Source organism: Elaeis guineensis, chromosome 11, assembly GCF_000442705.2.
Source record: "Elaeis guineensis isolate ETL-2024a chromosome 11, EG11, whole genome shotgun sequence".
Taxonomy (NCBI): Eukaryota; Viridiplantae; Streptophyta; class Magnoliopsida; order Arecales; family Arecaceae; genus Elaeis; species Elaeis guineensis.
The window spans coordinates 2,489,609-2,498,297 of NC_026003.2; the positions used below are offsets into that span (position 1 = coordinate 2,489,609).

Here is an 8,689-nt window from a genome sequence, read left to right on the forward strand (position 1 = left end):
TAGCCTGTTGTATTGTCTACATGATAGTGGCTTGGACTTGCACTTGCTGCATCAGTAAGTTGCATTAATCGGGATCTACCTCCATTGTCGATTGGGAGGATGGAAGCGGTGCCTCCATTTGTTGCGAAGGTGCATGTGAATTAGCAAGGACTTGAGCCACCCTTGATGTGGTAGCATTGGAATGGCACGATGAGGTTCCTTTGCATAGTGCCATGGCAATCGAATGCTTGCTCCATCCTACAAATGGATCTGAGTCCTTCCTCTAGCATCAATTTATTACCGCCAGTCTTTTAGTTGATGCTGAGTTGGCTAGAGAAGAGATGTAGGCTAGCACTCGGTGGTGGTGGCTCGACCTGTGAAACAAGTCCATAATCAGATTTGGCTCCAATTGGGATCCTACGATGCTCAAATTAGAAAACTAAGAAACATAGGAGGAGTATGGTATTAGGAGAGAAGTGATTGCCTACCTCAAGGGTCCATCTCGGCCTTCTATTTATAAGTGAAGGTAGAAGTTGCATGTAGAATCTGGAGTATTGAATTGTTAGGCTTGCCTTATCAGGGAGATATGTTTGTTGCACCATATCTTATTTGGAGAAGTACATCTCTATCTCTTTCTTTTATCTGCTCAAAGCAAGTTATCACATGGATCCCATTGCTTCTTTGGCTTGATATAAATCAGACAACTATATCATGTACAAGCCTTTCCTATTATCATTTGATTTGATCGATCTCGAAAATACCTCGGATCGGCTTAAGCCAGGATCAGTCCGGACTAAGGTTTCTTAAGTCTTGGGTTTAGCCGAGAAAAGAATTTCTCTCCACGTCAAATTGTATGTGCATGATCTTGTCTTGCGAACTGAAGGTGAACACAGAATATGGCAATATGGATGTAAAGGGTCAACCATATATCACTTGTTAAAAGATTAACCACATGATTTTTTTTTTTTAAATTGATTTTCAAGCTACTAATTATTTGATAACTGATCACATTATAAATTTGTACTACCGCGAAATAAATATATAGCCGGACTTTTCCGAGCACTGCCATATTCACACAGATTTCGTAACTTCTCCAAGTCCCTCTTACGTACTGTATTATGAGCGAATGCCCTTGCTGCTAGGCAAGCGCGCTTTTCTTCTCTTTTTCTATAATAGCATAAGTTTCAAATGTTACATAGAGTTTTCTAACCCAGGTTAAGCAAAATTTGTTTGCACTGTCATTTCATGAGACAATTGCCCTCCCGACGAATTCTTCTTCCCTTTCAAACATCTAATCATATTTACAGCGGACAAGTAGCACTCACCATATGTACATATATAAATAGCATAAATTAAAGATGCAATATGTTGAATTGCCACCAATTTTGTTCCATATTTTATTTACGACCTAGGAAAAACTACAACATTAATTACATTGTGGAATTAATTGATATTTTCATCTCACCATGAAAAGTTTTAACAAATTCCATACATCAAACAATGGAATGAGTTTACTAATCAATTCTCATAAACAAAAGATATCTCATAGCCAAATTTTCTAACTTTCATTTATCAGTGAAAGCACAGCCGTTTATCGCATGTTTGTTTCTGTTAAATATGTCACATGCATCTCTTGTGCTAAGTTCCACATGTGTAGGTAGCTTAATTTTGTGAATATTCTTTATTTAATGCTTTGTCCTCATGGAACATTTTTTTTTGGGTAGCCAATCACATGTTGCCATTTCAGTACATAAAAATAATACTTAAAAACTGTGCTCCAGCAATATCTATTATAGATGGAAGAAAATAATTTGCAAAGTCTTTGATGTGTGAGACCTATATATATATATATATGTGTGTGTGTGTGTTATCTTAGTAGAATACTTAATTGATTAAGTTTTTTTATTTTATATGATATGACTTGAACTAAAAGCTGAAAATATGAGAAAAAGAGGCACATCGTTTGGATCACGGAGAGAACATTAATTATCATAGAAAGCATTTATATAGTTGCACGCCTCTTAAAATTGTGATTGCCGCTGCCATATCCACAAACACATCTGCATATATGCACTAAATAGAGCATATTAACACCTCAACCTTGCAATTAAGGAAGTTATTAAGCTAGCTTTAATATTGAAACATAAGGAAGAAAAGCGGAAGGCGAAGCCATGAAGAATCGTACCCTCCCAACAATCGTACACCCAGTCCACCACCAAGCCATGAAGAATCTTAGAGATATCCAAACGCTGGCACATACGTACTTTTCTTAAAAATTTAAAGTCCAATAATCTCAGAGCAGATGACAACATTTGAAAGGCAGTCAAAATTAAGAGAAGAAGATAAGAGGAGTACACTTTCTCTTTAATTTGATCTCCGCTGATCAAAGCAATCAAAACTTTCATAACATCCCGAAAAAAACATAAAACCAACAGCATTATTGCAGATGACACAACCAGAATATATCCAATTTATTCTGTAGCTTTACCGTCAAAATCCGCGACAACAAAGAGAAGAGAAAGAGTTCTCTTAGCCCAAAGTTTGACTATAAAAATTGCTTTATGATCGAGATTTTGTTACTCTCTAATTGAAATTTACTAAAAGTTAATATGTACGTTGTAGTAATCGATATGTAGAACAAAGATTTTTTTTTTTTTTTTGGATATTTTGATAGAGGTGAGGATTAGGAGGAAAGGAGGAGATTATTCGAATTTACCAGCAGCTATATATGGTGAAGCCTTTCCAAAAAATGGCGGGCGCTGCTCCGACTCTTGTTGCTGAGCCGAGCCGAGCCGGAGATGGTCGCGGTGCTTCTTGATGAGTGTCTCGCCGCGCAGGAACAGCACAGCAGGTCTTGTCCCACCACCGGCACGTTCCTCCTGCTCCACCCCTCCCCCTTTTCCTCGAACGTCTTCGACTTGCTCATCTGATCCCGCCTGGCCGCCGCTTCCTCTGCCCCGACCTCCATGTTCTGCCGGCTCTCCCACGTGCCCTTCTTCCTCAACACCAGCAGCTTTGCCGCTGACCACCCGCCCTCCACATCGCGTCCATCGAATAGTTGTTTCCATCATCACGGCTGGACGCCGCCTCCTCCATGACGGACGTCTCTGGTGGACCGACGTGTCCGCGTGAACTGATGGTGGAGGAGTGTTGGATGGATGTCTGATCAGGACACCATCTTCCAAGATCGTTTCAGTACCATGCGATGCAGCAGGAAGAAAGAAGAAACAAAACAAAAGAAAAAACAATCAAAATACGTGGATCAGCCATAAAAGGGTTCGTCTCCATGGGGCATGCAAACTTTACTATGAAAAAAAAAATTTACAAGAGGAGACCTCATCCTCAATCCTTGTACACCCAATTCTCTCTCACTAGAAGTTCCCTTCACAAAAGCTCTCTCTCTTGGAAGACCCCCTGAACCCCTAAAGTGCCTGGCGACCGCTGTCCAGGAGCCCTGCTCCTTCTTTCACAGCAACACACGCTTTTTCCTCAGTTTCGTGCAGCGTCCACAGTGCAAAACCAAACCCCACCCTTCTCTGTTGCCTCACAGGGCTTTTAAAGGATTTAAACATGGTTTAGATTAGGTTTAGGAGTCCTTAATCAACCCAAATCACGTCCTAAACTGTCAGACCAAGATCGAGAGTCACCTGGGCCCTCCGATCGTGCTCCGATCCACGGAATAGTGCTGTGGACCGTAAGAAATGCGTGGAAAATGCATACGCGGTCCACAGGCCCACCCGTGGACCGTCCGATCCATGGTGGACCGGAGAATAGGGCCAGGCAGGCCGCCTGGGCCTGGGCCGGCCTGCGTGCGCGGGCCTGGGCCGCACCTGCACGCGGGCCCACGCGGTGCTGGGCTGCACGCCCACCTGACTGGGCCGCCCGCCCGCCTGGGTCGCGCGTCCCGCGCGCCGCCGGCCGCCGGCGGTCCTCCATCACCTCGAGTCTCGTGCCGACTTCAAAAGCTCGTATCTCCTTCATCCGAGCTCCGTTTTGAGTGATCTTGGTCTCGTTGGACTTCATTTTTCACCGCGAACCTCACTGTGGGATCAATATGGGCTGAATCTCGAGGCATCAAATCCTAACAATCTCCACCTCGACTCGATATTCAGCCTCCTCCAAACTCCGAGAGCTTCTGGATCTCCTCGTCCCCATGCCTTGGGGCAATCGCCTGCTGATCATGGATAGGCAAACATGGGAGTCGAGCCAGGCTGCTCGATCCCATCTCCGTCGTATGCTGTGCTCCTCCTGACCTGAGACTTGCTCGGGGCATCGTCCTGCGGTAATAGGAATCTCACCTTGCGACGTCGCTTTTCGTCCTCCCGAGTCTCCTGTCTCGTGCCCGATCCACCTCCTGGAGCTCCACCTCGCTCTGGGCTTCACCTGACTCCCGAAGCTCCACCTCGTACTGGGCTCCCCGCCAGGTAATAATGTCCTCTGCTCCCCTTCTTCCCCTCCAGCACAATCCTATTGCCACGTAGCACCCTCAGGATTCCTCCACCAGCTACCGTCCTGTAGCCTCTCGAATCCAGTCTGCTAAGTGAGATAAGATTCCGTCTGAAATTGGATATGTATCGGACCTCCCCCAATCTCCTCACTACACCGTCATGTGTCTTCCAGCTGACTACCCCAATGCCTCTGATCGCACAGCTCGATCCATCCGACAAATATACAGTACCCTCACTGTTCTCCAGAGAGTCAAACTACTCTCTGCAACATACATGATAGGGGCATGCAGAATCTAATATCCACTGCTGGGAAGAAGTAGATACCTCGTCAGATATCTCCAGGATATCTCCATCTAAATCGCTGCCGGCCGTCGCTACAGCAGCCACCGTCCGATTTTTGAGTTGAGGGCAATCTCTAGCTAGATGCCCTAACTCCTCGCACCGGTAACACCTGGTTTTGCTCAAGTCCCTCTTGGACTTGGACCGCCCTCGTTGCGATCTCCTGTTGCTCCATCTACCGCCTCCTGCTCCTCCAGAAGCCACCAAAGCAGAGCTACCGCCACCTGAGCTCGAAGCTGGATTCTCCCTCCTGAGAACCTCATTCTGGAGTATCGTCGCGGTGACCTTGTCCATCTTGATAGTGCTCTTCCCCACTAGAAGAGCAGTCACCAAGGACTCGTACGAAGGAAGAAGTGACGCCAGCAAAACCAGCGCCCTAGTCTTCTCCTCAACGTTCTCGCCAATGCTGAGGAGATCGGTGAGGATTTTCTAGAAGTGGCTCAAATACTCTTGCATGCTCTGTCCCTCAGTCATCCACAGTTGGTAAAACTGCCTCCAGAGAAAAAATGTGTTGGTGAGAGATTTCGCCATGTACAACTCCTCGAGCTTCGACCACAGCATCGTCGGGGAAGTCTCGCTCAGCACATGGATCACCACCTCATCTGTCAGGTACATGCGGATGGTACTCACCGCCTGCATCTGTAGCCGTTTTCAATCCCGCACCTCTATGGTGGTCGGCTTCTCATCGCACAAGAGAGCATCGATCAATCCCTATTGGATGAGCACGTCCTTCACCTTTGCCTGCCACAAGGAGAAATTGCTCTTACCATCGAACTTATTGATCTCCATCTTGATTGTTTCTGTCTTCTCCATCTTCAGTCTTGCTCACCACCACTGCAGTCTGCGTCCTTGTACCGCCTTACTCTGATACTACTTATTGGATGGATGTCTGGCCAGGACATCACCTCCCAAGATCCTTTCAGTACCACGCGATGCAGCAGGAAGAAAGAAGAAACAAAACAAAAGAAAAATAATCAAAATACGTGGATCAGCCACAAAAGGGCTCGCCTCTACGGGACATGCAAACTTCACTATGAAAAAGAAATTTTACAAGAGGAGACCTCACCCTCAACCCTTGTATACCCAATTCTCTCTCACTAGAAGTTTCCCTCACAAAAGCTCTCTCTCTCTCTGAAGACCTCCTGAACCCTTGAAGTGCCTGGTGACCACTGTCCAGGAGCCCTGCTCCTTCTCTCACAGCAACACGTGCTTCTTTCTTGGTTCCGTGCGGCGTCGACAGTGCAAAACCAAACCCCATCCTTCTCTGTTGCCTCACAGGGCTTTTAAAGGGCTTAAACATGGTTTAGATTAGGTTTAGGAGTCTTTAATCAATTCAAATCACGTCCCAGACCGTCGGATCAAGACCGAGAGTCACCTGGGCCCTCCGATCGCGCTCCGGTCCACAGAATAGTATCGTGGACCGTGAGAAACGTGTGGAAAACACATGTGCGATCCACAGGCCCACCCGTGGACCATCCGGTCCATGGTGAACCGAAGAACAGGGCCAGGCAGGCCGCCTGGGCCTGGGCCGCGCCTGCGTGCGGGCCCGCGCGGGGTTGGGCCGCACGCCCGCCTGGGCCGCGCGCCCGACTGGGCCGCCCACCTGCTTGGGTCGCGCATCCCGCGCGCCGCCGCCTGCGGCCGTGCCGCTGCTGCCCGTCGGCGGTCCTCCGCCGCCTCGAGTCTCGTATCGATTTCAAAAGCTCGTATCTCCTTCATCCGAGCTCCGTTTCGGATGATCTTGGTCTCGTTGGACTCCATTTTTTGCTCGAACCTTACTGTGGGATCAATGTGGGCTGAATCTCGAGACATCAAATCTTAACAAGGAGGTTGGGGAGGAAGGGACGTCGTACCAGGTCTCCGACGAGTCGGGAGGAGGGGCGACGGAGACCTTGGGGCGGTGGGGCTGGTCGCCATGGGGCTTGGCATCGGAGAGTTTCCAGATGGCGATGATGATGAGCTGGCCGGCGATCCAGAGGGTGCGTTGGGAGGAGAGTAGGAGGCCCAAAGAGGGGGCAACAGCGAGGCTGGCGAACACGACGGTGGAGGCGAAGCCTATCAGGAGGAAGGCGGTTTTGGCTGACCAGATGGCCATCTCCAGCCCACTCTTCTTCTTCTTCTTCTTCTTCTTCTTCTTCTGCTTCATGTTCCAGAACATATCAGCCATGGATAATGGCCACAGCTATATATATATATATATATATATATATTAGACCAACAAATTCTACAGAAACAGGAGGCTATGATCAGTACGTAGAGGGGAAGAAGTGAATGAGCATTTGGACGGAAGGGGGCCGTAGAGAAGAACAAAGAGAGGAAAGGATGGAAGAGAGATGAAAGAGAACATAGGATATGGTGAGAGGGGAGGGGGGAGGGCTTGGGATCCAGCGGTGTCAATGATAATTTTTTTATTGAAAATAATTTTTAATTTTCACATCTTAATTTTATTAATTTTTAATAAAAATATTTATAGATTATAAGGCCAGCTATTACAGCAATTAAAAGAAAAAAAAATATCTTGATTACATACTCAGTAAGACCAAAGAACCAAAAGTAGAATTGCTAAATAAAGAGAAACAAAAAATAGGCGTGCAGACTAAATATAAATATATATTGACTTGCTAAACATAAAGAGAAAATAAATAAGAGTGTATGCCAAAAGTAGAGCGATGAGGTGGAATGAATATGTGCTGACACATCCTCTCAAGATGAAGAGTCAGGATCACGAATCTTCAACTTGTCCCTTAGGAACCTAAAACATGAGGTACCCAAGGGCATGATGAGAATATCGGTAAGCTGATCTTGGATGGAGATGAATTGAACAGATAGTTGATGTCGTGCAATACGCTCACGAACAAAATGAAAATCAATTTTTACATGCTTCATGCGAGCATGGAAAATAGGATTGGCCGAGAGATAAGTGGCCCCAATGTTGTCACACCATAGAATAGGGGGGCCATGTAAGGGATAGACAAGTTCTTGAAACAATGACTCAAGCCAGATTAGTTCAGCTGATGCATCTGCTAAGGCCTTGTATTCAGATTTTGTGGATGATCGAGCAACTGTCTTCTGTTTACGAGATACTCATGAAATAAGGTTGGGGTCAAGAAAAATTACATAGCCTCCAGTGGAACGCCTATCAGTCCCACTACCTACCCAATCTCTATCAGAGAAGGCTTGAAGAGAGTGAGAGGTTGATCTCTGAATTTGTAACTCATGAGCTTGAAGGTACCGTAAGATGCACTTGACCATAACCCAGTGATCAGAACTAGGAGACTGCATAAACTGACATATTTTATTCACTGCAAAGAAAATGTCAGGACGTATCAATGTAACATACTGAAGAGCTCCAACAATGGAGCGATACTGTGTAGGTTTGGATAAGGAGCACCTCCTGAATCAGAACCCTGTGTCATGGTCATTGGGGTCTGAACAGGTTTACAATCAACCATGCCTGCTTTTGAAAGAAGATCTCTAATATAGCGGGTTTAAGATAATAATAATCCGGTAGAGTTTTGAACAGCCTCAATTCTTAAGAAAAAATGAAGATCACCAAGATCCTTAATGAAAAATTCTATAGCAAGCTGATGAAAAAGTAGAGAGACCTGACTGGAGTCATTGCTAGTTATCAAAATATCATCAACATAGATGAGCACATAGAGGACATGAGAGTTCGTCCTCAAAATAAATAATGAAGGATCAGTCTTGCTGGCAACAAATCCTAGTCTGAGAAGAAACTGGGAGAGATGGTGAAACCAGGCATGGGGTGCTTGTTTTAACCCATATAGAGATTTGTGGAGATGATAGACATAATCTGAATGGTCACGATCCTCAAATCCTGGAGGTTGTGACATGTAGACTTTCTCTATCAGATTGCTATGCAGAAAAGCATTATGAACATCTAATTGCTTAATGAACCAATC

General features: G+C 45.8%; 1 pseudogene; it reads right to left on the reverse strand.

Annotated features, from left to right (window-relative positions):
* Positions 1 to 2,701: 2,701 nt before the first annotated feature.
* Positions 2,702 to 8,218, reverse strand: LOC140852540 (uncharacterized; annotated as a pseudogene).
* Between the last annotated feature and the right edge of the window lie 471 nt (positions 8,219 to 8,689).